Consider the following 27,692-nt stretch of genomic DNA (forward strand, 5'->3'; position numbering starts at 1 on the left):
TTGCCTCTTTGAAAATCTTAGGTTTTTATACTGCAGTGTGTAAAGTGATTGAAAAGAGATAAAAACTCCATTAAAATCATACCTACTATTCTGCTCTGTAAGAGGGCAATCTTTCTGAAAAGCAATATTCTTATCATAGTCTCTTTTATCTCTTTTCAGATCTTTGCTAGGCTGAGAGAATTGCTAGAGTTAAAATTCCCCAAAAAGCCTTAGAAAGATAAAGAATTGAAATGTAGCTTATACCACAAATCTGTCATCTCTTGTACATACTATTAAGGCAAAACCTGTCAGTGCATTTTGTCATTGCAATCACAGCCGGGTTATTCAGGGGAAAAACAAAAAAACAAAACAAAACCAGAGTATGTGTGTGTGTGTGTCTCACACAGAAGAAGATATAGAATCATAGAATTTCTGAGGTTGAAAAAGACCTTAAAGATCATCATGTCCAACTGCAACTGAACTGTACTTCCCTAACTCATTTCAGCCCTCCACTAAATCCTGTTCTTGAGCACCACATCCAAATGGTTTTTAAACTCATTCAGGGATGGTTTTACATCTTTTATTATTTTACTTGGAAAATCCAAGCTGCTCCCATCTTGTTCTTAATACTTTGAGACTTTGGAGTATTTAAATGTCTTTGAAAGTCATAACAATCAAAAACTTTTATTTTAGATTACATTGATGAGGTAAGTATTGAAATACATTTTATATTTTCCTAATTTGCACGGCATTTTCATCATTTTATTCTTGCAGTTAACTGAAATTCTGTCACCTTAGTAAGAGACACTGATTGCATTTTATTTTTTGCTCCACATACGTGTGTCTTTATGGAACGTTGCAGTTCCAGAAGAAAAAATATCTACAAAATTCTTTAGAAGTGGGAGCATCCCACTGGTTTAACACACATAGCAAGGAAAAGCAACGTAGTCAGGTCTTTGTACTTCACCTGTACCCACTGATTTGAATGAGTTCTGTCAGTTCAAACCATCTGAAGATTTGGGCCTTCTTTGAAATAGAAAGTGGAACAGACTTTCATTGTTATTCTTAATTACATTTCACGTCACAGTATTGACTCTCATAAAACATACATTTATTGAAATTTTATAAATAATATACTTAGAGAAGAAGAAAAAAAGGAGAAAATAGAAGAAATATTTACATTAAAAAGTATAGTGAATTAATTGGATATATAGAGCCAGTATCATCTTTGGTACTTACAACAGATGGTATTTTATATTTTGATATAAAAAAGATATATTCTTAATCATATATGTCAAAGAAAAGAGACCATATGTTGTTAAACACTTCCAAATTGTCATTTAATCTGAAGGGCACTCTCTTGCATGATACTAAATCCCTCATTGTTTTTGTCTAACCAGTGCTAATCTACAGAACATTTATATCTATTATTTTGCTGTAATGAAGTGCTGGATTAGAACACTCAGGCTTTGTTCTTTTCATTTTTATTACTTGGATGGAGGTCACTAGTCCAGTTTTCCTCATACCTTCCTGTCCTTACTATACTACTAAAGCGACCAACAATGATCAGACTTGCTAAGAGATCACACACCATTATTGCCCAGTTTCCGGTTTATGTGGAATGTGGTTTTCCACCAGGTCTGTGATTTAGTTAAAGCAGCAGTAGTTGATTTAGTTAAAGCAGTAATCCTGCTGCTCTGTAATTAATGGCTTTAATTTTACAGAGCTGAGTGACAAAATTGTGGTGTTATCTATAGGACGTGAGAGGGTACACTGGGAGATTGGCCACAGTTTTTGTGCTAGAATTTGAAGTTTGTTAGAATAATTGTATATTGTATATATATATAATGTCTGGAATTAGAATACAATGTATACTGTAGAACTGGATGAGACATTGGAGTTTTGAACGAGTACGCTGCTATTTAAGAATATAAAATAGAGCACAGGAAATACATGTGTACTGCAGAGTAAGAGACCTGACTTCAACCTCGTGAGGAAATAAGTTAGAAGAAACACACTTGCTTTTTCTCTGTTGGTTTGTTTAGCTACAAACCATGTTTGGTAGTCAAACACTGAATAAATAAGAATAGAGGAATTGGAGGTTTTTAAACTGCAGGTTTTTACCCTGGACTGGAGCTCTGTACATGAGGATTTGGCAAATCTGTATGTGGGGAAATTATTTCTTCTGTCATACTTGGCGAGCACTCAAAATGGTTAGAAGTGCTTATGATGACCTCTGTGACATCCACAACAGCTTGTGAAATGCCTGAACAACTCTTTGATGCATGCAGACTAATAAGAGGTCTTGTCACAGACAATGAATTAAATTTTACTAGAATATAGGTTAAAGACAGTAAACAAAAGTGAGAACGCTTTTTACAGTCATCTCAACATTCTACAGTCAGCTACAGAATGCTGATAGAGGTTTGAAAAAGCTCCATTAATCGTAAAGCATATGATTAATTGAAACCAGAAAAACAAAATAATAACAACAAAAAAACACCCACTATTTTCATCTTTTCAACAATACAGGCTTGCCCATTAAATTATGACAAGAATAAACCCAGCATAATTTTGAGTGAGAAGAATGGTAGCAATGTATTTGGATATCACCCATTTCGATTTAGAAGGTAAAGAATACTAAGAATGCAAGGATTCACTGCTGTATGCAATATAACTCCCCCAAAATGTCAGAGCCAAAAGATACTGTTTATATTGAAAGTTTCTGCATTCAGGAGTCAATACAAATCTCATCTACTGTTCTACAGTAAACTGGACTTTTGTCTTTTTATGTCTATTTAAAGTGGCTGAGTTGTGAGAACTATCTACAAACCATCTGGAGAAGATAAGGCCAAGAAAAAATCAGTCTTGCTGGAAATGCTCGTGTTGGGGGTGTCTATGGAAAATTTTCATGAGACAACAGAGGAGTGGGTTTGTGTCCCTGGCAATTGCAAAGGTGCTACTCTGTGAGAGACAGATTATTTAAATAACTGCGTAGAAGACTGTAAATTGAAGACTGCAAATTAAGAGAAAGGTGGCGTGTAAAGTGGACATACTGTGGTTTTTTTCTGGATTACTGTGGGATGGAGCAATGTTCAACTTTTTCTTTTTTTTTCCTTTTTATTCAGTGGGAGTTTTTCCCCTTATTTGCAACACAATAAAAATAAATTTTACACTTCCTTTAGCGCTTAAGATGTTCTTGTAGTTGAACTGAAACATTCCCTTACAAAATGCTCTGTAGCTGGTACAATGCTTTGTGTCAGTGTCAGGAAGGAAGAGCTAAGAAATTGACTATTTCAGTCATTTCAGTGGCTCTGCATCAGGAAGTAGTACAGAGTAGTATGAATAAATTGGTAGGTCTCAACAGGCAACACAATATTTTTGTCAGCCTTTTTTTTTTTTCCCTTGGATATCTCTAGATTCAACCCATGAAGTGAATGAGCATTTGCAACTGAAGTATGTTAGGCATGTTCCTGGTCCGCAGTTATTCATGTGAAAGAATCCAGTTTTAGTGCTCCCAAGAGAGATAAGGACAGCAAATCAAAACATCCAAGTAGAGACAATCGAGGCTTTAAAGGCTCCTGATCCAAACTTAAACATGCATCGTGTAGATGCTCAGTATATGCCTTTATTTTTCCTTCCAAAAAGTATCCCGCGGTATGAAAACATGTCAGAAAGCTGGAGAAGAGTGAAATAAGATTGAAGAAGGTGAGGTCCTCTACATTACTACACATGGCATGCCCAAAGCACTGGGTATATACAATATGTTCTATGGAGAGCCTGAGGGACCTGTAAACTGCTAGATAAGCCCCATTCAGTGAATATTTTGATCCTCACAAGAATGTCGCTTGGGAAAGGCACATTTTTTACAAGAAACCAGCTGCCAGATGAGACCATTGACCATTGTTAAGATCTTTAAAATAAAGCCAAGTAATGTGAATTGGAGCAGTTAACAGATGGATGAATTACTTGTGATATAAGTGATAACCAAGTCAAAGCAAGGTGAGAAAAGGACTTGACATTGCAAAGAACAGAGGATATTTGCAGGGCTAGTAAAGACTGCTTCCCAAATAAAAGTGTTAGCTAGTGGGGAAGGAACTGGAGTCTATCTAATTAAAAATGCATACCAAAGCATAAAGAGAAAATACAAGGGTAAACAAATGGCAGAGACCAGACTTGTTTTCAATAAATGTAAAATCAATCACAACATGGTGAAAAGGTCCCACACAAGAGGTTCAGTGTCCTGTATACAATGAAAGCAGCCATTTTGCAGAAAATAGATTGCTCTCAACTCAACTTATAGAGATAAGCTAAAGAAAAGTGATCAGTATTTGTACTATTGGGAAACATAACAGTGGTGACAACACTGAAAGTCACTATAATGGTATTTTTAAAGGGATGATCAGGATGGTATTGTTAAATAAAAATAAAAATAAAAATAAAAATAAAAATAAAAATAAAAATAAAAATAAAAATAAAAATAAAAATAAAAATAAAAATAAAAATAAAAATAAAACTTTTCTGCTGGGCCCAAACCTTTTCATTTGAAACTGTATCACAAGCAGAGGGGCAATTTGTGGATTTTGGAAATTCTCTAATGACACAAAAGTAATAAAGAATTGCTACATATTCATCGCTCCACGTAAGTTATATCTGTGGAGACTGCATTAATAATTGCAGTGATGTAGCAGAGAATAAAGTAGCTTTGGAGTCTTGGTGCCTGTACAAAACATGGTTCTGTCCATTATTTTTTATTAACACTGTTAGGAAGTGAATGAATTTGTCCTTTCTATTTAAATAGAAACAGGATAACATTAATGTATCTAACATATAAACTAAATTTGTCAATTTCTAGTAGTCTTCATCTTCAGAGTCATGGAAGGTATTACTATAATTATTCTGATCTTTTCTCATTAGGGTTTTTTCAGTCCTTGGAGCACATTCAGATACATCCAGTGGCATTTTCCCCCATTATTGCTTTGCCTGTTTCTTCCTTGTCCTCCTTGATAGAATTCTCTGCTATGCTTTTATGACTTTATGGGTCCTCTTCATTGTGGTTGCAAATTTTTCTGAGATAATGCAAATTATTAATATCTAACTAGCTAAAGATAGATATTTCTCCTTCTCATTTCATTTAGAAAATAGTTACTTTATTGACTAAACATACACATCACACATCAGTCACTTCAGCTTTTTATGGTATGAGTCACTGGTGGAAGGAAAAGTTGAAAAGCAGAATTGCTTCTTGACTACACACAATTTGTAAAGTTGTCATCATATCTTGTTCTATGTGTTGACCACAATAATGAAAGTGTACAGAAAGGGATCTTTCTCATTGCTTCTTGTCATATCTAAATTGGTTAAAATAATATTTTTTATGTTTGTATTCTGCCAAGTAGGCAGGTAATTTGGATAGACAGAGTATTTGCATCTGACAATAAACTACTCAGGTAAGGCAAGATGTCTATTTTAGTTACATTGGCTGTCTGCCATAAATAAATACAGTAGCAATTTATCTCATCTCACTAGCTATCTTGATTCAATTGATTAGAGGCTATAAATTAACTTTAATTACAAGTTGTAGCAGTTGGTATTTGGAGACCTACGTGTTTGAGACCATGTGGTGGCAATTTTATTCTCCACTGCAGAAATAAACCAAGGAAACTCCCTTACTAATGCCGAAATTTCTAATTTCATCCTTTTTTCTTTTAAATTTATTTGCCTCCAGGTTTGTTTGCTTGTTTTTATCCTGCATTTAGAGTAGTGTTGAGTGTTCTATTTTTTTAGCTTGAATTACTAAAAAAAATTATTTTAATATCTTTTTTTAGGTCCTGAGTGCATTCCAGGCACCAGCTGAACCTAAAGCCTTTCCTCTGCAAAGGTAGGATGTGAACATTTTCATCCTTGTCTGATTTTTATTGGTAATATAAACAAACTTGAATATCTTTTTATGCAAATATTGCATGTGTACATAGGACTTTTTGTGAAAAGATTTGCATGTTTGTCTTTCTGGTTCCTAAGGATTGATGGCATCAGTCTCAGTACCAGATATTTTAGGCATCATTGATCTGTTCCTTGAATTGTTTATGCTAAAGGAAAGTTAATTTAAATTAAATTTTACTTTATTTTAATTCAGATTTATTTGTTCTGATAAAAAGAGTGAACGGGAGTTCCTTGTTTGTCCTTGTTACTGAAGTGCTAACTGTGACTGCACTCAGTGTTGTTTAACTGGTAACAATGAGGCTAAATCCAGATAGGTAAAATATCATGGAGATGAGCAGAGTGTTCAAGGTGAAAGTAAATACAAAAGCTTTGCTGTAATTAAAGATATGGAAATAGATAATTAAAAGTTAATATTTTTGAAGTTTTAAAAAGTTATTGTATTGCTGGACTTACGTGGCTGTAAAAATGGAATTCAATACAAAACACGATGTGAACTGTAATGAAGACAGTTCGCATACTTGTCTGTTATATATGTTTGAGCTTTTTAACTATAATGTATTTGAAGTAACACGGCATGGAAACATCTTGTGTTAAGACTACAGGCTTGTCTTGTTCCATTGGTTAATCCACCACACTAATCTATCCTTCATAGCCTACAGAATGTCATAATTCGCTATTAATGACTAGTTTTCAAAGTCCAAGAAGAGACTTCAGTATCTGCTGTCTGATTGTCTTTTTAATTGTCTGTTTTGATACTCAGTGAAACCTTCAAATTTCTTTTTTGCTCTTGTTTTAGTTCAGCAAACTCTGTCTATCAGTTCCAGGCAGTACTTTTAATCTCTTTTAGCTAGTGGAGTCTTGAACAAAATCCAGTGGAATTGTTTAAGTATGTCATACATGTTGATTGATTTATTGATACTAATGTTGAGACCTCACTATTCTTAATTGCCATTTACAAATTCCTTTAGAAGTCCTGTGCAACGATTAAGAATTAGTCCAGATACTTCGCAGATCACAGCTGTGACATCGGTGCTTCTAAAGTTCTTTGGAGTCTTTGAGTAATTCTCATGTATAGGGCACAATGCTACAGTGTTTAAGTATCTGAGATATGGTATGGTAATCCATTTAGAGTGTGTGCAACTTGAAATTTTGGTGGAATAAATGCAGTTGATAGTCTAAAAAAAACCTTTTTCATACAGTAATTATGCTCCCAGAAAACTGCTTTATGGCAGCCTTATAGTAGTATTTCTGTGTCTTTTAGGAGCTTTGGAATTTCATCTAGTGTTTGTCTACTTAAAATTCCCACAGCTTTAGCTTTTCTTCATTACCCCTTTCAGCATTTGTCCAGTGAACTAATATAGTTATTTGCTCCTTTCATTTCAGTTTTATATTCAGTAATGAGAGGACACTTCCTTTCTCCACAAAAACTGAATTTAGGAATTAATTAAGTGATAGATTTCCAGGCTACTTGAAAAATAAACTCAACCAAGAGCAATGATCTCATCTATCTAACAGTTATCTTTTGTGTTCACTGCTCTTCTCTCATTCTTTCAGCAACTGTGAATTGCCTTTAAATAATCATGAATCCATTGTTGTATATATATCTTTATCAGCACAGATGCTTAAGACTTCTATTGCCCGGCTGTAAATAACATCACTTTTAATTAGAAATGCACTGATATAAATCCAACTGCTCATCCTTAACTTCATCTTTCAGGTAACTGGAGCTGCTAATTACTTTTAAAAATGCAGGTCAAATGCTCAGTATCTGAATTCATTAACTCAGTGGAATATGGCTAACTCTGTGAAAAATAGGATAACTTTACAAATGTTTTTAGAGGTCAAATTTTGTGCCGTACATTATCTTCTGACTTTATTTGTTCCTACTGATGGATCTAAGATTTTGTAGTAGTAGCAATACTCAGCCACTCCTTAAATGAATGGTTGTTAAGCTAGCTCCATTCTTTTTTAATAGAAAGTAGCACAGTGTATTCTTAATGGTATATATGTAAGCAGTGACATTAGAGATCTTCATCCCACTGGAGAAATATTAAAGCCAGCTCATTCAGCTTTTCTCCATACATTCTTTTGGTTTTGTTTTGCAAGCAAGTAAGAGAAAAATGACTCTCAGTTCCAGTCATCACATGTGACTACCAAACACTAAAATAGTCAATTCTGAATGTACAGCCCTGGTCTTTTAAACCGCATCTTCTGACCCTCTGCAGAGCACACGTTTTTAAGGAAATGTGTTCTACTTTCAATATTTGAGAAAACTATTTGAAGCTACCATAGATTTGCATCTGGCTGACAGCGTGCCAGTTGTCCAATCCAGTTCGTTATATTTCTGTAAAAAAACATTTTTATATACACAAACACTTAAATAACCAAGAATTTTATAAATGCAAACCTTCCTTACTGTCCTAAAAGCATAAGGATAATAAGGATAAGCATAGACTGCCTGCTGTGTGAAAATAATCATGTTTCCTGTTATTTGAAAGTACTCTTAATACTGCAGTTAGTTTTCAAACAGCTGTTAGATTTATAGTTGGTGGGCTATTTACAGTAGTAGTATGGTTTAGGCCTTTTAATTTATATAGCACTTCTTTCAGGTCTTCCTGAATTCTTCCAGTTCTTCCTTTCATTTCCCAAACATATGTTAAATTTTATTCATTTCCTACCAGTAAAATTCTAGCTAGTCTTCTTACATCCCTTGTAATTTAAAATTGGCTTCAGATAGATTTGAATGATGTGGATTATATTCATGTAACAAATGACTTAAAATAAGATTATTTTATTTTAATGAAATGTTGTAGTATAGGTAAGTTTTGTTTCTTGTTGATTCTTGAATTATGTTTCACTATATAAATTGAGAAAAATACAGCAATACCAAGTATTCCTTATCACAGAGGAAGGAGCTATCTCACATATTTTAAATGAAGTGGTATTTTTAAGGAGGAAGAGTCTCCTCTGCCTAAATTTGGGCATACAGTCTCTATTGCCTTTTGAGGTCTTTGTCATCTTGCCAGTTAAATAAGCAGGGTGGGCATTATTTTTTTCTTTTTTTGTAGAAGCAAGGAATGCTAAATGCCATTTCATAAAGCTTACTAAGGAATGCTAGCTTTATTTAATTTTACAGTGACTGATATCCGTAGGAGGCGAAGGCACGTAATATTATGTAGTGTTGCACACATTTATTTCATGCTTGCATGGAGTATATATTTATATTTCTTTAGAAAAAGATAGGCCTTCAAGCATTGGGAAATGCTGTGTATATTTCGACATTCTTTCATGAGAGTTACAAACATTCTATGTGATTCAAGCCAATCGTTCATAAATTCTTCTTAAATGTCCAAGGGATGAGACCAGCATTTGGTCTTATTCGTTGTATTTGATCTCTTTTGATCTTTAAAGGTCCGAACTTCCAGAGTGGTGTTATCAGCTCAACTGACAGTCCTCTTATTTCAAACCAGAACTGCTACTATGTGTCAGAAGAGCATATAACAGAGGTCCTGACTATAAACGGTCATCAAAATTTGACAGTTTTCTGTGTAATAGCTGGATGCTAAATTCTCCTTTAGTTAATTCTTTATCTAATTTGTGATACTGAATTCTATAGGTATCCTAATAGTATTATCAACTGATAGCAAGGTCTTTTTACATACAATATTTTACTTTTTGGATATTAAACTATTGCAAGTAATGGCTACTAAACAGCTGTATATCAGACAGTAGAAACACATAGTGTAACATGTAAAAAAAAAGTGATTAACTTTACAGCTCATTCTGATAAAAAATAACGTAGATTACAGGTTCATTATTGTTTATTACCATATATATTATGTATCTATGTAAGCTGCACGCATTTATTCTGCAAATGGTGATGGAAAATAAGGCCATGCATATTCCTACAACAAAGCTGTTCATTGTATAATTTAGTTTTCAGCTGAGTCTGAACTTACTGCAGGTGAAAATAAGATGATCCAGATCTGTCAGCACTGATATACATGTAGGTGGTTCCATTATTATAATTTGTGAAATGCTCACAAGCTGTCTTTGTGAGGGTGCTTATATAGAGTAATGTATTAAAAAGAAGCAAGATGTTCTACCTTATGATGGCATTGCAGTTGTGCAGTTTGTGTAAAGCAAACGAATGTTTCTAACATAGACACAGAAGAATTTTTGAGCTGAAAAAATCAGTGTTATTATTTTGTGATTTTGGATGTAAGGTAATATCACAGAATTTATGAAAGAATTTCCTGCTTTTTATGTGATAGATATGCTTATAGCATATGGGACTGATAAGTATTTATAAACCAGATGCTCTTTTCGTGAGCTCTGAGTTTGTTTAAGAATAATACTGGTATTCTTGCATAGAATACTAGTGTAGCAGATCTGTCCCTCTTCCTTGGATCTAGAGTTGTAGTGCTAATACCAGTGGGTCTTCTGGACTTTTTCCCACTATTTCAAGAAGACTGCTCTTCTTCCATTCTTTTCTTAAATTGTACTTTTAGCTGTTATTTAAATCAAATACTCAGGGATGAGTATGAACAGTAAGTTCAATTGGTGCTAGAAAGTGTTTGCAACTGTGATTAAATAAATGATCAGACAAAATTCCTACTTCAAAACTCTACTTGTAATAAGCTTATTTAAAATTTAAAGATGTTTTAAGTGTGACATGATAATATAACCAGATATAATCTAGTACCTCATATGTACAATTTCACTTTTCCCTTCCCCTTCCCCTTCACCTCAGAGTTCAGAAATGTAGTAAAACACTGTTTGCATGAAGAGGTCATTCATTTTCTCAAGACTGAAAGATATACCCAGAAAATAGAGGATGGGGTTTTAGACTCGTAGTCTTTTCATCAAGTCAATCTTTTTCATTTGCTTCATTCTTCATTATATGTAATTGAGGCCAAAGTATGTATTACCTGTCCCTCTAAACAGAATTCCTGTACTTAAGTGTAGTTGATGATTTGAAAAATAAGTGTTGAAAATCATCTTCAAATTCTACTGCCCTTTTTTACCTACCTGAAATATGAATACTGGGACCATCAAAGTTTCAGACAAACAACAGTTCTGCTTTTCTTTTTAGTTCTGGCCAGTGTGCCATTTTTGAAATATTCAAACAAAGAAACCACAAACCGCTAGTCACACCACAATACCAGCTTGTGTTTACATTTTCAGCTCTCCAGATCATGATCCTATTGAGTGCGCATAGAGCGAGTGCGTGTACACGCGCCCATCCACCATCAGGAGAAATGAAACTGTAAACACAAGCTGGTATTTTGGTGGGGGCACACTAATATGGCGGTTGGTAGGGTCGGAAGGTGGAGAGTGAATTATGGATCCAGAATTTCCTTGTATTTTTCTTTTTAAGTGAGGCTGCTTGTACAGTAACTGCTATTCAAACCTAAATGTTCAGTCTTAGAGCAGTAGAACCCGGTCTCATTGATTTTAATCTGTGTATTCGGACTTGAACAAAGATGAATGAAAGTGCTTCTTGGCATACTTAAACTAGGCAATGAAATACAAACTATTTTATGGAGAGTTTTTGTATGAGAGTGTAAAAATGATCTCACAGTCTTTATCGTTCATGGTAAATCATCTTGTTTAGTATTAGGCAAACACTAACAAAATCATTCATAGTATTTACATGGTGAGACTCTCTTTAATCTTGAAGAATCTAAGATTTATATTCAGAAGTAAACTGTTCAATTAGGAAACACACGATGCAGACTGAGGCATCTCTAAGATCTCCTCTATATCATCTACTACTCAATTTAAATATATTTGCAAGTTCCTAGTCCTTCTCTATTACTGAATTAAAGTTACAGTGCTTGAACAAAGCTTTTATCTGGAGAAAACTTGTGCTTACTCTTTACAGAACAGATGTCATGAATCTTTAAGGAAATCTCATCATGAAAAATTAAGATCCTTTTGTCTGAAGTTGATAAAGTTTTCACATTAATCATTTGTAGCTATTTTACCCTTCTTTCTCCAAAAAGGAGAAGAAAGAAAAATATTGCTGAAAGAATATTGTCATTTTGAGAGAACATAACGCTTAAGTACATGATGAGGTCCTGGCTTTAAGAAACAATACAGATGCAAGTAACAAATGAAAGGCTGTTATCTTCATAAAAAAAAATACAGTTTCCCTTTTCTGATAGCTCCTCATAGGATGACAGCAGTATGTCTTAATTTTCAGTCCTGCTATCGTGTTAATATGTGTCAACATCAGCGTTTCTGAGCTTACTCTTTCATAAGGTATATGCTGTTCTTTGTGCCACAGTAGAAGTTTTAAAGCCTTGTGAAAGAAATCAGACTACAGACTAAAACAACTAAATTAATTAGAAAATAAATAATCTTAAAAATAGTAAAATGCTAACAATCTTTTTCTTTCAAAAACTGTAAATGTGTTTTATTAGTGACATAATTAGCACATAGTGTCTGTATTTATGCGATCTTTAAAAATTTTTTATGTTAAAGGAACACGAGACTTAATAAACACAATCATATTCTCCATTGCAAGCTCTCCACACTTCATGGAAATAACACAACATCATAGTTCCTAGTATGTCTGGTTAAATATAGTGCAAAAGGCTAATTACATACTCTTAAAGGACTTGTGAAATTTGATGTGTATATAAGATAATTAGGTTAGTCTAACCCCAAGATATTTTCTTCTGCACTTTTATGGACTCGATTTATTACCAGAGATATTACAGTGAGTGACCAAAAGAGATATGTTTTCATTCCTAATACTCTCAGGTTTTTGCAACAAAGTCATCACTATTTTTTTAAAGGTAAGCTTTAAGTTGTTTGTGTGAAAACCATGTTCTGGTTTGATTTAATGGAAGCTGAGGTTCTCAGTATAACCCATCACAAATCCTGGGAGTTAGCAAACTACTGGAATCTTTATAGACTAGAATAGGAGGAGTTGGTAGATAACTTCATTATTAGTAAGTTTCTGGTTAGTTTTTGGTTGGTTTGTTTTGATTTTTATATTTAGATCTTTCACTGTTAGTCAACATGATGTACCTTTTTTAGGAGTGACTTCAGCATTCTATCCATCCGGACTTGCTACTTATTTCTGTGAATCTTTCATTCTGATCTCTCTATTTGTGGTCAAGGAAACCACAGAACAGCAGCAAGGAGCTTATCTTTTTAAGACCCAGCCTAAAGATAGAAAATGTCTGTTCTGGTAGGGCAGAGCAATAGTAATTCATTTAGCAACCCATCAGTAATACAGAAAGATGTTGGTGTAAGATCTGCTTTGGTGCTTTTCCCAGACCTTAGGAAAAGAGTAGCTGGCAAGAACTGATGACTATAAATCCTGCTAAGGTTGTTCCTGTATCCATGTTTTCTACTGCTAGCTTGAAAATATATTTTTTTTATGAGATCTGATCCATCCAATCCTTAATCTCATTTACAGCATCATATTTTTTCCTGAAGTTATTACAAATGAGCATTAGACTAACTACAATAAAATACTTTAGCTACAATAATAGCTACAGCAGCATAGATATTAGTCATATAAAACCACTCTCTTGTTTTTTATATAAATTCTTTCTTTTATACAAAGTGGAACAAAATAAAATGGGGAACATCATATCTTTGCATGCTATGGCAGATAGAATTGGCAGAGATTAGTCAGTCTTTAACTCCAGGTAGGAAATTCACTGAAGATTAAAAACAAAACATACAAACAAAAGAAACTAATTTGAATAATAAGAAGAAAATTCCCAGATCTGATACACAATTGAATGACTGGAGTGAAGAGGAAAGATGTAGCCAAATCCCACCTGCATAAACTTTTAATTTATGCCAAAATACTGCTATGATAATTTTGATTTATTTATTAGTAGAAATAAATTTTATAATAACATGTAACTGTGAAATTCTGTGGACTGTCTCTTTTATATTTACTAGACATATATTGCATATGTTTGTATGCAGTACATAAAAAAACACTGTTTTGAAGTCATGTCTTTAGATAATTTCAGATTTTATATTAAGATGTAGAAGTAGTAGTAAAAACATTCAGAGTGTACAGTGTAAATAGTCTCATAATCTGAAGACTGCGGTGCTTAACATACAGCAGAAAGGCAAAAGAGGATTACAATCAGAATTATATAAATGGAAAATTTCATCCACAAGAGCTATTCTTTCACAAGACTTTTACCAACGTTTCAAATAAAGTGATCTATATTTGCACATAGTAAACAAGAAAATGCTTTCTAAAATACATTGCTTTGAATTTGAAATTGTTTGTTTTTAAAATACCTTTTTCCAGGGCCAGATTAAATCTTACATAGATAAAACTTAGTTAAGCACTACATGTAGTAAGCTGGTAAACTCACACGTTGTGTGCCATGTGGCTGAAAAAACTTTAGGTGAAATAAGTTACTATTACTATTACTGTAATTGATTTTTCTTTGGGGAAGGAGTATGGAATGACTTGCCTTATGTTTGTTTTGAAGAAGTTCCTTCAGAATTAGATCTTATTTACAGTAAATCTAAGGCTGTGGTTCCACTGGAGCCGAAGCCAATCTAAATGTTGATTGCTGCAAACCCTACTTTTGGCCATATGTTACCACTGCTTTCCCTTGAGCTTTCTTTGCTGTGCTCTTCTCCAGCATTTGTACTGGCACCTTCATTCATCTGACTTTAAAGTGTATCTATTGCAACTCAGTGGCCTGCTGCTAACCCAGAAGAGTATATTTTGTAAGATATGCTTCCTCACAGGTTCAGATTAATACCAGTCTCAGGGAAGCATGCAACCAGTTTGGGGAACAGAAAAAAAGAAGCAAAATTATCTCTTTGGATATGGGCTTCCTTTTTTCTCTTGGTTTGGATTTTCTTTTTTCTTTTTTCTTTTTCTTATTTCTTTTTTTTTTTTTTCTTTTTCTTTTTTTTTTTTTTTTTTTTTTGGACCAGCCTATCTTTATTGTCAGGCTGCAGCTATTCTGCCATGAAACAGCTCACCTCTGTGGGAAGATGGGAGAGAATGGCATCATCCAAACACTACTGCTGATGCAAGGGTGTAGGCTGAAGCACTTGGCAGAAAACAGCCTAGCAGCTCTAATTTGGAGCAGTTCAAAGTATCATGAAACCGCAGCTTTACCTAATGAAATTGGATAGTTGCTCAGGTATTTGTAGGGATTATTAGAAAATATTAGCTTTATTTAAAAGAATGTGTTTGTATTTGAACAGAAATAGTGTATCGAGCAGTTAAACGACTAGTTCTTATGTTATTCTTGGGTGGTGTAGCAGAATGGTCTGAAATCAGTCTGCTAACATTATTCAATTATTGTACAGTAATTGTTCTGTGTTTATTTTGGTTTGTATTTTTAAATATTAAGAGTGCTGATTTAAACCTGATTTCTTTCCTATCCCTGGAAATTCTGTTTCTCAGTTCAGGATTAGACATTCCCTCAAATTGCCTAGAACTCACAAGTGATGGTGAAATGGCCACTCAGCTATGTGTTATAACAGTAGACCCCAGCAGATCTGAAACATTTAGATCTCTCTGTTGTCAAGGCTTCCTTCTCATGTAAGAATGTCCTATTATTGCATTAATTATTCTAAGATAATCAGTTCTTCTAAATTTATACACAAGGACTTTTAAAAATACAATAAATTAAGCATTAGTTCCAAAGTATTTATAAAAATATTAATAATGTCATATTAGATACACAGTATTGCATCATCTTAATTATCCCTAAGTCTGGTATCTAAATAGTATTAATGAGGTAAATATCCATAAGAGGACAGATTTAGAATCTCATTGCTAAAACCGGTCAAATAATTCATAATGAATTATTCACCTTGTTTTTTTTCTTTTCTTTTCTTTTTTTCCCATGAACGCTTAGTGAACAGATTGTGGTTTTCTCAGAAGAATTAATTATTCAAAGTTATTCACCAAAAAACTTACTAATTCTCAGGCTCAGTTTCTTGGTGAACAATATATTGCGAACATCTGACTGGCTCCACTACTGCAGATCTTGCAAAAGTCTTCCCCCCACACCACCCCAAACCCATAGTAGCCCTCCCTTCTAAGTTCAGGTCTCTGAAACAAAATGTTTCTAAGTTTATTTCTTTTTTTCTTGGGTGTCCAGGGATCTCTCCCTCTAAATTCAACAGAGGCACACAACGGTAGTCCTAAAACTAATGCAACACTGTCTCTGTCTTTCAGTTACTACTTATTGTTTGCTGTATTACGCTTTTACTTAGTTCCCCACTTCTTCCGCTTCAAGAGATGACTCATTGACAGCTACATATGGATGATGTGGTTTTATGTATTGAATTACACATACAACACTTTTGTAGAATTATTGCTAAAAATGTTTCTATATAGGTGAATAATATTTACATCATTTATCTAAATCAAGTGACTTAATTTTAGAACATATTGCTATTATCTAATCTGTGTAGTATTCAGGATAAGATTTTTCCCCCATATAGTAGTATTTATCTATAGACACACTGCCTTCTCCAGCTGCCAGACATGGAAGTTCTCTAAAATATCTCCATTAAATCAACTACATTTGCTGGAATAAATCATGGAATAGACAGGCTTACTATGGTTTGGCCTACACCATGTGGACAAGATGGTTCAGTCCCAGTTTGTATTACTTTTCAGTATGGCTTTTCTTTCTCAAGAAAACTCCAGTTCCAGGTTGACTACCTCTCACTGAGGAGCAGCTCTGTCTCCCAAGGCAGCCGCATTCTAGAGCATCTTTCCATGGCTCTTCTTTTCTTTCCTCTTCCCCCCCCCCCCCCCCCCCCAGACTTTTTCCTTTATTTTTAAATTTCATGAGCGCTTTGGTCTGTAATGTTCAATTTTTGTCCTTCAAATGCAACAAAATAGCATCATCTCTTAGCACTGGAAGACTATATCATTAAAATGTTTAAATGCCATTGGGAAAACAAAAGCAAGGAAACAGCCTTTTGCTTCCATTTCCATGAATCAAATGTCAGCAGCCTGTTGGCTCTGTGACTCTCCTATTAACATCATACTTGACTGACCTGTTTTCCTCTTCACCCTCTGCTGTTCACTGCTTCCCTTTAGTAACAAGTCAGGAAAATGTACTGGTAAAAGTCCATCCAATTATCTTCTGCCCCAATGTACTGGTGTAAAATGTGAAGGTTTGCTTTCTACAGCACAGAAATTGATAATGAATTGGCAGACAAAGTTCTGAAATTCACTGTGAGTGATTCGTCATTCTCATCTGTTGTCTCAGGACCATAGAAAACTGTTCAGTAATGAAATAGCAGATACTCAAAGGATAGAGCTGTTCAGTTAATAGTTAAATCAATAGATTATACTTCTGTTTCCTATATCCTCGTATATCTTATTGACTTGTTCCTACTCCCATCCTCTCTGTGTCTCAAGTAATCCTTAGATTACATCCATGTTATGTTTAGAAAGGTAAATATAAAGAACATCCTCTGTCCTTTTGAAGGGACATCCACAGAATGTTTCTGGCTTTTCACTCAACCTGTAGTTTTGGGTTCTGGCCAGATTAGAGACATGACGAGGTGAGACTGGCCCAGGAGCACCTGTGAGTTTTTGCTTCTTAGTTTGGTTGTTTTTTTGTTGTTGTTATTGTTTGGTTTTGTTTGTTTGTTTGTTTGTCCACCACCTTCTGGCAAATACAGCAAATAATGCTTGGAATCATTTGTTCTGTTAGTATGAACAGGCTTATTGTTACACCCATCAAAGAATAACAATAACAAAAAGCGGGATCTTAATATCAGCTTCTGAAATGTGCTTGAAACTTGCCAATAGACCTATATACACAGTATTAGGCAGCAGGCCATAACCTAACAGCATTCTTTTTCCTTACTGTCCTTGGGAAACAGTGTTAAAGAAATCAAAAAACCACCAAGCACATTTTTTTCCCAAACTCTGGGAAAACAACACCTTATGAATGTTGGAGTAGCACAGTGCCCAGCAAATAAAAAGATTTCTGCTGTTTGCAGTTAGGTGTACAGCTCGTTCTGATGAATGGTGCCGAGATAACACTCAAGTGGAAACCATCCCCAAAGCAATGAGAGACGTTTTATTCTGAAACCCCAGGTGTTCCACAACTGTCCAAGCAATGCAGTTCCAATGCATCGCACTCTTTGTGGTGCGCTCTTATAATAAAGTGAACTAAGGACGAAGGCCCAAATGCTGTTTTGCTTAATCTTGAAAATAACCCTGGTATTTTCATTCTGAATTTCCCAGATTCCACTGATCTACATCAAACTGCAAACATCAGTTTTGGTATTACCTATTTGGTAAAATTGAGCCTTACATTGCTGGAGATTTTATGTTCAATGTCAATTAAGCCCATTTCTTAAACTGAGCTGTCTGAGGAGATTTATGTCATCAATAGAGCAGAAGCAAAGGAGTTGTGTCAATGCATTACATTCTTTAATGGGAATAATAACCACGACATTTTATATTAATGTTGGGATGCTGATATGAGTAAATAACACTAAATTTTACACCATACTTGCACTACAGCACTTTTAGAGACCCCCTCCATTCTGTATGTATGTGAAGCACCGGGAAAAAGACCAGAGTGGTTCAACAAAGATATTGAGGAAGCGTTGGCAGTCCGGTGAAAGGCATCGTAAATAATAACTAAGACAAGGGGGGCTTTCAGCTCCGGCTCAGAGCGTGCTTCTCCAACTTGCTCGCAGTATCGATTCGGCTGTGGAACAGAGCAGCGAGGACTTGCGTTCTCAGCCTCTTTTCTTTGTCTGACTGAGCTGCTGGGTACCGGCTACAAGGCTGCCGTTGGGCTCGGGGAGGAAGGGCTGTTCGAAAGCCGGAGGGGAGGGGGCAGGCAGGCTCCAGGCCCCGGCGTGCCGAGGAGGCAGAAGGCGGCGGAGCGCCGCGCGGTGCCACTGCCCGCCCAGCGGGGGCTGCTCCGTTCCGCTCCGCTCTACCCGCGGGCGCCATGGGCGTCGTGCGTGCTCGGCGGTACCTCTCCGAAACGGCGCTCTTTGTAGCTAAAATACGGCTGAAGCGCTGCAACGCAAAGGTGTTTCAACTACAAATGTAGTTACTGAGAAAGAAAATGGAAAGGAATTAATAACCGAGCGCACGTGAGAGGCTAAAAGGACGGCAGAAGCGGCGAGTCCCGCCGCCCGGCAAGCCGCAGCACGGCTGAGCCGAGCCGCTCCGCTAGGAACCTGCCCCGGGAGCCACGCTCCCCGGCCTGCAGCCTCCCGCTGCCAAACCGCCGGCGTTTTCTTGCTGAAAATAAGGTCGGGAAGAATTTGCAGGTTATGGCAAACATTGGCTAATCACCCCACGCCTGCCCTAGAAGAGGCAGACGGACAGACACAGGGGAAATCGCTGGGGACAAGCTACTGTGAAACGCAGTAGCCCTGGAAAGCCTTCCCAGCTCCAGTCTGCTATTACAAGAAAAGGATCATGTGAGGATCCTTTGAAAGGAAACGTTCTAACTAGAGCAAGCAACTGCATTAATTGGAAGGCTTGTATTCATACATGCTGAGCTAAATAAAGCAGGCTGCTTTGCTGCAGCAGGCTGGGGAGAATGTATAAAACTAATCCTTTCAATGACTTTGCCATTGATTAGAGTATCCGTAACAAACGCACAGTTCTAAGAGTTTCACTTAGCAAGAAACTTTTTTTTCTTTTCTTTTTTTTTTTTTTTTTTTTTCCCCCAGAAGCAGGAGAAGCATCTTAAAGCTAAACAATTAAATAAACTGGGGGGATGGGGAGGTATAGCCAGGATTCCCGAGCTCCGAGAGTCGAAGCCACAAGGTATCCCCCTTCTTACAGCGTGAAGTTAACTTTCCTGATAGAGAGAAACTCGGCAGGACAACAAGCTTTGATCTTTGTGTGAAGGAGGAAAGTAATAGAGTGACAGTCTCTCCAGAGGGTAATTATTCTTTGGCCGCTCAGACAAGAAGTTTCCTGTCACTGTTAAGGTTAATATTAAGGTAGCTCCGCTATACTTTCCCATATTAAAAAAAAAAAAGAAAAAAAAAAAAGAAAAAAAAAATCCTCCCAGAATGTTATACTATTAATTGCCAATTTGCATATGTGTGCAGCTGCTGTTTTGGCTCCGATCTTCCATCCGATAAGCTTGCTGGAGGTATCACAGAGCACTTGGCAGCTTTCCTATTTGAAAAGAAAGCCTTCCTAACTACAGAACAGCTGATAGTCTATCAGTGATAGACCCTGATGGCGTGAATTACAATTACACTACTTTTCACACTAAATCTGGGTGATAGCTACTTGGAAAGAAGTTTCATCATTTTTTACCACAAACTGGAAAAAGAATTACATGGTCATGCTGTGCTTTTAAAGGCAGTTTGGTTCACTTTTGTCTATTTAACACCTAATTCCGAGGAGTCCATAGGCATCTGGAGATCTGAACGTCGCGTAATGAATTCACTGTTTAGATGGGAGATTTTTTAAATCTACCTCAAATTACATTTATTAACAAGGCGAGCTGGAAGTGTTAGAGTTGTTAGACGCTTCATTTAATAAATAATTTGTGGGTATTTTCAGTTGTCATATTCAGAGTCATGGGGGTTTACTTATTTTTTAATTAGCAATTCCAAAACAATGCTACTGCAATTTAACAATTCATCACGTAATCTGGGGCTGTTCAGTTCAGCCACTAATGCTAGATAATTCAGATTGTTATTTTGATCTGTTTATAACTCATTTTGTTGTGATAAGAGAACTGCTGCCTTGAAATTAAGTGGCACGATTTTCTATGGACCTTGTTGCGACATAGAAGCTAACTATTTCGTCTTTGTCTACCTATTCTTATCATTAAACGTAGTATACCAAAGCATTAGGCATTTAAAAATAAATAAATTAAAAAATCTCTTGTTCTCTCATCTCACAATCGGGCTATATTTCGCCTAAGTATGTTTTCATATACCACTGCGGAGGAGGGTCGGGGGAAATGCAAGTGTCAAAGTAAATTGAAATGGAAGAATGAGTCACCCACACTGCTGCCGAGGTCACGGTGCCTAAACTTTTTCCTTTCTATGTCAGCAAGTTAATTTAGCGAGGTGCTGCCCCGATACTTCAATGTAGCTGCTTAAATATATTTAAAAGGCACGGTGGAAAGCCTGACTCCTGACGTAACCAACCTAACAGAAAATAGACGTTGTTTTCCTTTTTTAGTTGCTTGCTTTATTAGATTTCTCACTCTCGCAGATTATCCAAAAACTACCCATTGATTGATCGCCCGTAGAGCTGCATTTGGTGTAAAGAAAAACTTCACAGCTTTATTGGCTCCCAAGAGACAAAACAAACATAACAAGATATTCGTATTAATACAAACAATGTAACAAATGAGAAAAATCATCACATTTAAATAAGGCGGTAGAGTCAGTCCAGTGTGCATCCCATCCTCTGATACACCAGACATGGCAGATCGGCTCCTCACCAGCGCTCTGAGGCACGAGTCCCCATGGGAGTTACATTATTGCTCACAGCATCTCAACACAGTGAACACAGTCAACCTAAGAAAATGCCACCGACTAAAACTTTAAGAACCCAGTTTAACGGTATTTCACTGCAGGTTTGCGGCTCTAAACAATAAGGTTGAGATTAATCTGTTTCTTCAAAAACATTGTGAATGGTTATATGCGCAGACTTGGACCTGGAAGCGGTTGCTCTTTTTTTTTTTCCCTCTCTTTTTCCCTCTCTTTCTCTACATGCAACTAATCGTAGCAACGCATTTATTTGGGGAAGAGAAAGAGAAAAGGTTCGAACTTTCTGCCATTCCTTCTGAAGACAAAGAAAGGAACGTGTTCCTTTAACCTCGGTGGAAGAGTCAAAGGAACAAGTTTTATTAAAAAAAGAATAATAAAATCTCCTCCCAACACCCCTCCCCCAAACACACACACGCACACCTACACACGGCACGAATTTGCTTTAAAAGAAACCTAATGCCCCCTTAGCCTCATCTCGGCACAACATCTAACTTGATATATAGTTAGAAGGGAAGGGATCCGATTTAGAGGACAGCGAGTCCAGTCGGGATTACTTCCTTCAAACTCTATATTAAACGATGAGACCGGGCTATTTATTACATAGTAACACTTTCTCCACCGACATTTTCTTATAATAGCCATTTTCTTCACCCTATAATGGAAAAGGCACTTAGACCCGGTGGGAAATATGGACCTTCTGAAACGCTGTGAGAGTCTTAGCATGCTTGTAGTCTTGTTACCCCCATGCAAAGAGCGAGGTAATTAATTGCTTTTCTGTCATTCTAGTAATCTCTTCTCTTTGATAATCTGAGTAAAACTAGAATGAAGCTGGATTTGTTGGCCATACAATTCCCTTGAAGTCCATAAAAGGTTTGACACTTCTGAGATTCGCATCACGTTCCAGGTCTTGCAACCATTTTCTACCGTATGATGGGGTCGGAAAATAAAGCTGAAACCTTTTATTTTTATGTTTGTAGCGTGTTTGGACTCGACGAGCATTTCTTGGCAATCCCGGTATTCTCTAGGGACTAAAAAGCAAGACACACTTAAAAACTCTTACTGCATTTAAGGCCCATTGATGTTAATAGGCTTGTGAACTTGAATGAGTGACTGCAGACTCCCTGCTAATAACTTTCATGTGGGTCTTTTTTCACCCTTGTCCGTCTATACGTGCACACACCCGCCACAGAGCATTGACTAAAACTTGGGTACGCAGGGCAGTCCTCAGTGCGGGTGTGAGGTCACAGGGATCCTGTGGCCTCTTTGCTGCGCAGGGCAATGACGATCCCGGGAAGGAACAGCATGCACGCGTTTGGATAATAAAACAAGCGTGTAAACTGAACTAACTTCAAACTAATCTGTGAAGCATTTTGTCCTCTTCTTTTAAGAGGCGCTCACAAATTACTACACACATATCTTCAATAAGTTGCAGTTGTCATCACGAGCTACAGCGCCCAGGTATCCTTACGCAAAGTAGATTTTATAATAATGACTTCTGAAACCTTGTTAAGCGGCACGAATCTATTTCACGATTAAACAGTGTCTCATCTTCTATTGGTTTCCCTCTCAGATTTCTATTGCTTGAAACGTATGTGCTTTTACATACCCGAAATTACACTTATACATCAAGATTCGGAGAAATACGTGGAGGAGTATTCTGAAGGAGATTTCAAAAATGATACAAAAGAATTGAAGGAAGTTTTAGAGGTGGAAGAAAACCTGCTGTTCCTATTCCCCGGGCAGAAGAAAGGCTAGATAGACCTGGCAGACTGATGCTGGAAGAGGTTTATCCTGTTAGAATACTTAGGGGCACTAAACTCCCCGAATAAGAAAATCAGATGAATCCCTTTTAATTAGGGATCTTCTTGTTGCTACTGTCTTGTATCACTTGAGACAACTGGGAATCTAAAAGTAACAAGCTTATTTGATCTGTATCAACTGCAGTTAAATGGACACATGGATGAGAACTCTATTAAAAAATCAGTGTATGAGATTTTGGCTGCTGAGCCTCCGTGGGCTTTCACATCTCGGATGGCATGGAGCCCGAGGTTTCTCTCCAGTGCTCCCATTGAGCTTGGACGTGGCTTTTTTACGCCCCCACCCTTATGTCCAGAGTTATGTACACATTTCCACATATTAAAAATGTAGTCTACGCTGCTTGGATTGACAACACGAGCAGAGCCTCTGCAGACGTACCCGTCACCGGGTCTATCTGTGCGCCCTGAGACGTATCTCTGCATTCAGCTGGTTCCATTGGGCCGATTTCGTGCCGGGACATTACCCACACGCGACCACAATGGTATTTTTTTCCCACCCTCTTCATATTCTTTTCCTCCTCCGACAAATTCTGTAACCCCTATCACCCAAGAAAACCCTCCGACACTCGGCTGTTGACAAATTGGTGGGTCGGGCAGCCTTAAGCTTGGTTGTCACCTCTGGAAAAAGCGCTAATGGCCATTTGTAGATGGGGTTGTCCCCCGACAGCAGACTCAGTTTCTTGTCTCAGACTCGGCGTGGTCTTGTCACACAAAAGCTCGGCTCCACACCAGGTCCGTACCTGCGCTGTCCACACGCACACTGACCCTACGGGGAGTTGCCGTGGGTTTTGCAGGGCACCTGTTGCACGCAGACTTAGTGACAGCCTCACGGTCCGCGATCCCAGCGGCTCCTCTCATTCCGTTACCCCGTGTGCCTGAGGAACCCCTGCACGGGAGCCCCGCGATGGCGAGAAGGGCAGCTAATCAATACAAAAATAAATAGAACATTATTTGTCACTCCTTTTTGACAATCAATTGTGAAGAGGCAGATTTCCGTGGAGCACATCGGTAATGTCAGGAGGGGTGGCGGCGCAGCTGCCAGGGCCGCCGTGCTTCATCCATCATTACCTAGCAAATGAGCCGAATGGCTGGTGGGCAGGTACTGAAGACCTGGCAGGCGAGCAGGAGAAGAGATTATTTTTGCATGTCTTCTGCGAATCTCCAGGGAATTCGGTGGCGTTCCTAATTTCAAACGCCAGTAATTAAGAGAACGGCATCTTTGGGCTGAAGTACTCAGAAGAAAATCATTTTCGCGGTACCTAAAGGGCTCGATGTCGCGCTTAATGACAGATGGGAAACCTTTATGAAGGCTTCGTAACCCCTTGCCCTGAGAGACTATACTTTTTGACACTGCCGGCTTGAGAGCATAGAGATGTTTTCACTCGGGTGATAGTGTGGTGATTTCTTAAAGCAATGAGTCATTTATTAAAATATTTCAATGAACAGTGCGAGCGGCGAACACCTGACAAAGCTTGTTGTCGCTGCTGAGAGCAAAAACATAAGTACTAACCGCAGAGTGCTTTTGCCTATGGAGACTTGTATATGGCATAGAAATCTGATGTAGGGAGGGAAAAAAAAACACCTGACCTAGTAAGTAAGATTTCACGTTTCATCTTTTTAGATCACGGCCTCAGGAACGCCACTCCGCTTTCCTTCTATTAATCCTCTTATTGACTTAAGGTTCTCTTGATCCGAATACAGTTGTATTTAAAAAGCGATAGAAAGAGAGAAAAACAAGACTCATTCACATTCCGAGTCTGCTTTCTGTCTCACACGTATTACATTTCACCAAACAGATAGAAACAATAGAGCTTATTAAGAAAAACTTGTTTTGAATGGCAAATTAAGCATAATGAAAGTACACACGTTTTTACAAGTAGTTATTTTTCTCACCAATTGAATATTTAAAACCTTTTGAAAAAAAAATATATATTTGTCTCTGCAAAATGCTTTTCTTTAAGCTCATTTTCACCATATCACCCTGCTATATATATCGATTTGTGTTTTCTATTTCGGTCAGCTCAGAAACTCTACGAAGCCCGACTCGCTGCCCGCGGGCCGGCGTTACCCAGCGGGATGCCCTGAGCGAGCGGTGCCAGCGCCGCTGCCTTCCAGCCTGAGCGGGCGGAGCGCAGCGCTCCACAGCGGGGCTGGTTAGACACGAAAGAAGTAATTTGATTTGGGAAGGTCTTGGACTCGAATACCTTTGATCCGCGACGTAAATAATCGCAAAGGACACAACTGTTTGTCACCACTTTGGTAAAGCGTGTGATATCAATAAACAAACCAAGAACCTTTTCTGGAAAAGTAAAACCTGACCTTCTCGAAGGTCCTTCTGTCACCCTTATGTACAAAGTATGAAAAAAAAAGTCTTTAGAAATCACAGGAAAAAAACAAAAGAATGTTTTTATCTCCGTCTCCCGAGGCTCTGAACTCAGAAGGGCAGGGAAAAAAAATGTGCTTTAAGCAAAGGGTGCAGAAGTTAACTTCATTGTTGCTTTGTAGTGTAAATCCGTTAAATCACTATTCTCGGTTCACACCAACTTCTGTATCAGGCGTTACAAAGACTCTAAAACGTAAAACACTTCAGTGCTGAGTATTAAGGTGGACCGGATTTTTCCACTCCGTAGGTATCACAGCGATCTGGGAGTTTATTTATACAGGCTGAGATGTCAGAATGGCACGGAAGCACGAAAATCTCACCATCTGGATGCTCACGGACAATTCATCAAGAACGCTCAACGACAGACTTGGAATAACAAAATCTGAACGTACCGCAGAACCAAACGCACTCTCAGACCTCATTTCAATCCATTTCACCTGCGTTACCGTGCCGCTTACCTCAGGCCCAAACCTCCCCTGCCAGCGTTTGCCCACCCGCACGAATCCTGCCATAAATCAGACACGTGCCGTTTGAAATAACGCTTGTTCAATGAAACGGGAGGTTACACAGAGTCTCTTATGATTTAATTTCGCCGAGTGCTGTCGTGCAGCCCAAGGGAAGGTTCGGGAGCGGAGCGGCGGCTTCACCTGGAGCTCAGCTATTGCGCCGGGCAATGTCCTTCTGGCTGCGTGTTCCCTATCGCTGCCAGGAGACAAGGACTTGTTTTAGTTGGAACTCTTAAAGCAGACACTACATAGTTTAAGATTAACTCCTTTCAGTAGTACAGCGTCAATGTGTTATTCCCTTAACATAAAACATACAGATTATGTAAATCTGTAATAAATACTATTTTGAAGTGTATAGTAATCAGAAATCTTTCAGGGCAGGATGGAATGGAAACTGAGAAATATTGGAGAGTAAACATTCCAACGCTCATTCCTCTGCTTCTTCCTGGCAGAGCGGAGCTCGGCGCTGGCTGCCGCCGGGCTGTCACTGCTCCGGCTCCGGGCTTCGCCCCGCGACTCCCGGGCACGGGGGGCTTTGCGGGAGCCGGGACCGACGCGATCCCGTGCGGGACGCCCGAAGCTCCGCTGCCCCCGTCACACCGCCCGTGAGCGGGAGCCTGCCCGCTCGGAGATGAGGACGGCTCGTTTTGCACCTCCTCGTCATAGGGTGCGAACGGTGGTTCAGACTTGCAAGGCCAAGCGATCCGAGAGGCGAGAGGCGGCCGTGCAACTTGCTTACAACCTGTTTAGCATTCCAGACTCTAGTCACTGAGCAGAGCCGAGAGGACAACGGAGTCCTGGAACCCAGCAGTAATTGGCACAGCTCTGCGTTTCCCTCGCTTTTGCGGCCCTCGCCTGGCTGCGGCGGCGGATCGGCTCCGGCCGGGCAGCCTCGCTCGGAGCCGCTTCTGCGCTGCGACTGTACAATGGGGGGACACTGGGAGCGGGGCGCCGGCCCGAGAAACCTTTGGGGCCGCCGGGCCTGATAATTCCGCACGCCACGGGCGAGCTCCGCAAGCTACCACCGGTAGCCAAGGGCCTGCCGGACCCCCCGGCGCCGCCCACCGCACTGAGCGCTCTCCCCGAGGGTCCCTCTGGATTCCCACCTCGGCCAGCTGCGGGCTGCACGTTGCGGAGGGGTCTGGGAGTGTTGGGCTTGTCTGCGGCCGGCGGGAAGGAGGGATCGCGGCAGGCAGGCGGAGGGAAGGAGGGAGGGAAGGAAGGAAGGAGGCCGGGCTGATTAGCATGCAACAGCGCTCGCAAGCCCGGCTCCATTGTTTTAACACCTCCCCTCTCCTCCGCGCCAATCTGTCACCGTTCAGCAGGCGAACGCTGCTGCCTCGAATGCTGCTCTTCTCAAATGAGACGGATAATTAGCTGCCCCGCACGAATGGCGCACTCTTCTCACCCCTGATTGCTATCACCTTCTTGCTCCTGGCAGTTTTGACACCTCGTAATCAGCCTGCTGCTTTTTCTCTTTTCTTTCCCTATTTCTGTTTTTTTTTTTTCCTCCCCCTTCCTTCAGTGCTTTTTTTTTTTTTTTTTTTTTTTTTTCAAAATGCAATCCCAGTTGCCATT

The 27,692-nt window shown here is 38.5% G+C and overlaps 1 long non-coding RNA gene across 1 annotated transcript; it reads right to left on the reverse strand.

The window, feature by feature from the left end:
* Positions 1-21,171: 21,171 nt before the first annotated feature.
* On the reverse strand, positions 21,172-27,363 carry LOC146760058 (uncharacterized). Its single transcript, XR_014948205.1, has 2 exons — positions 27,221-27,363; positions 21,172-26,310 (listed from the first exon to the last, which is right to left on the reverse strand). It is a non-coding gene; the product is annotated as an uncharacterized LOC146760058 (long non-coding RNA).
* Positions 27,364-27,692: the final 329 nt, after the last annotated feature.

This window comes from Coturnix japonica, chromosome 7 (genome assembly GCF_054131305.1).
Source record: "Coturnix japonica strain WE chromosome 7, WE-NBRP24, whole genome shotgun sequence".
Classification (NCBI taxonomy): Eukaryota; Metazoa; Chordata; class Aves; order Galliformes; family Phasianidae; genus Coturnix; species Coturnix japonica.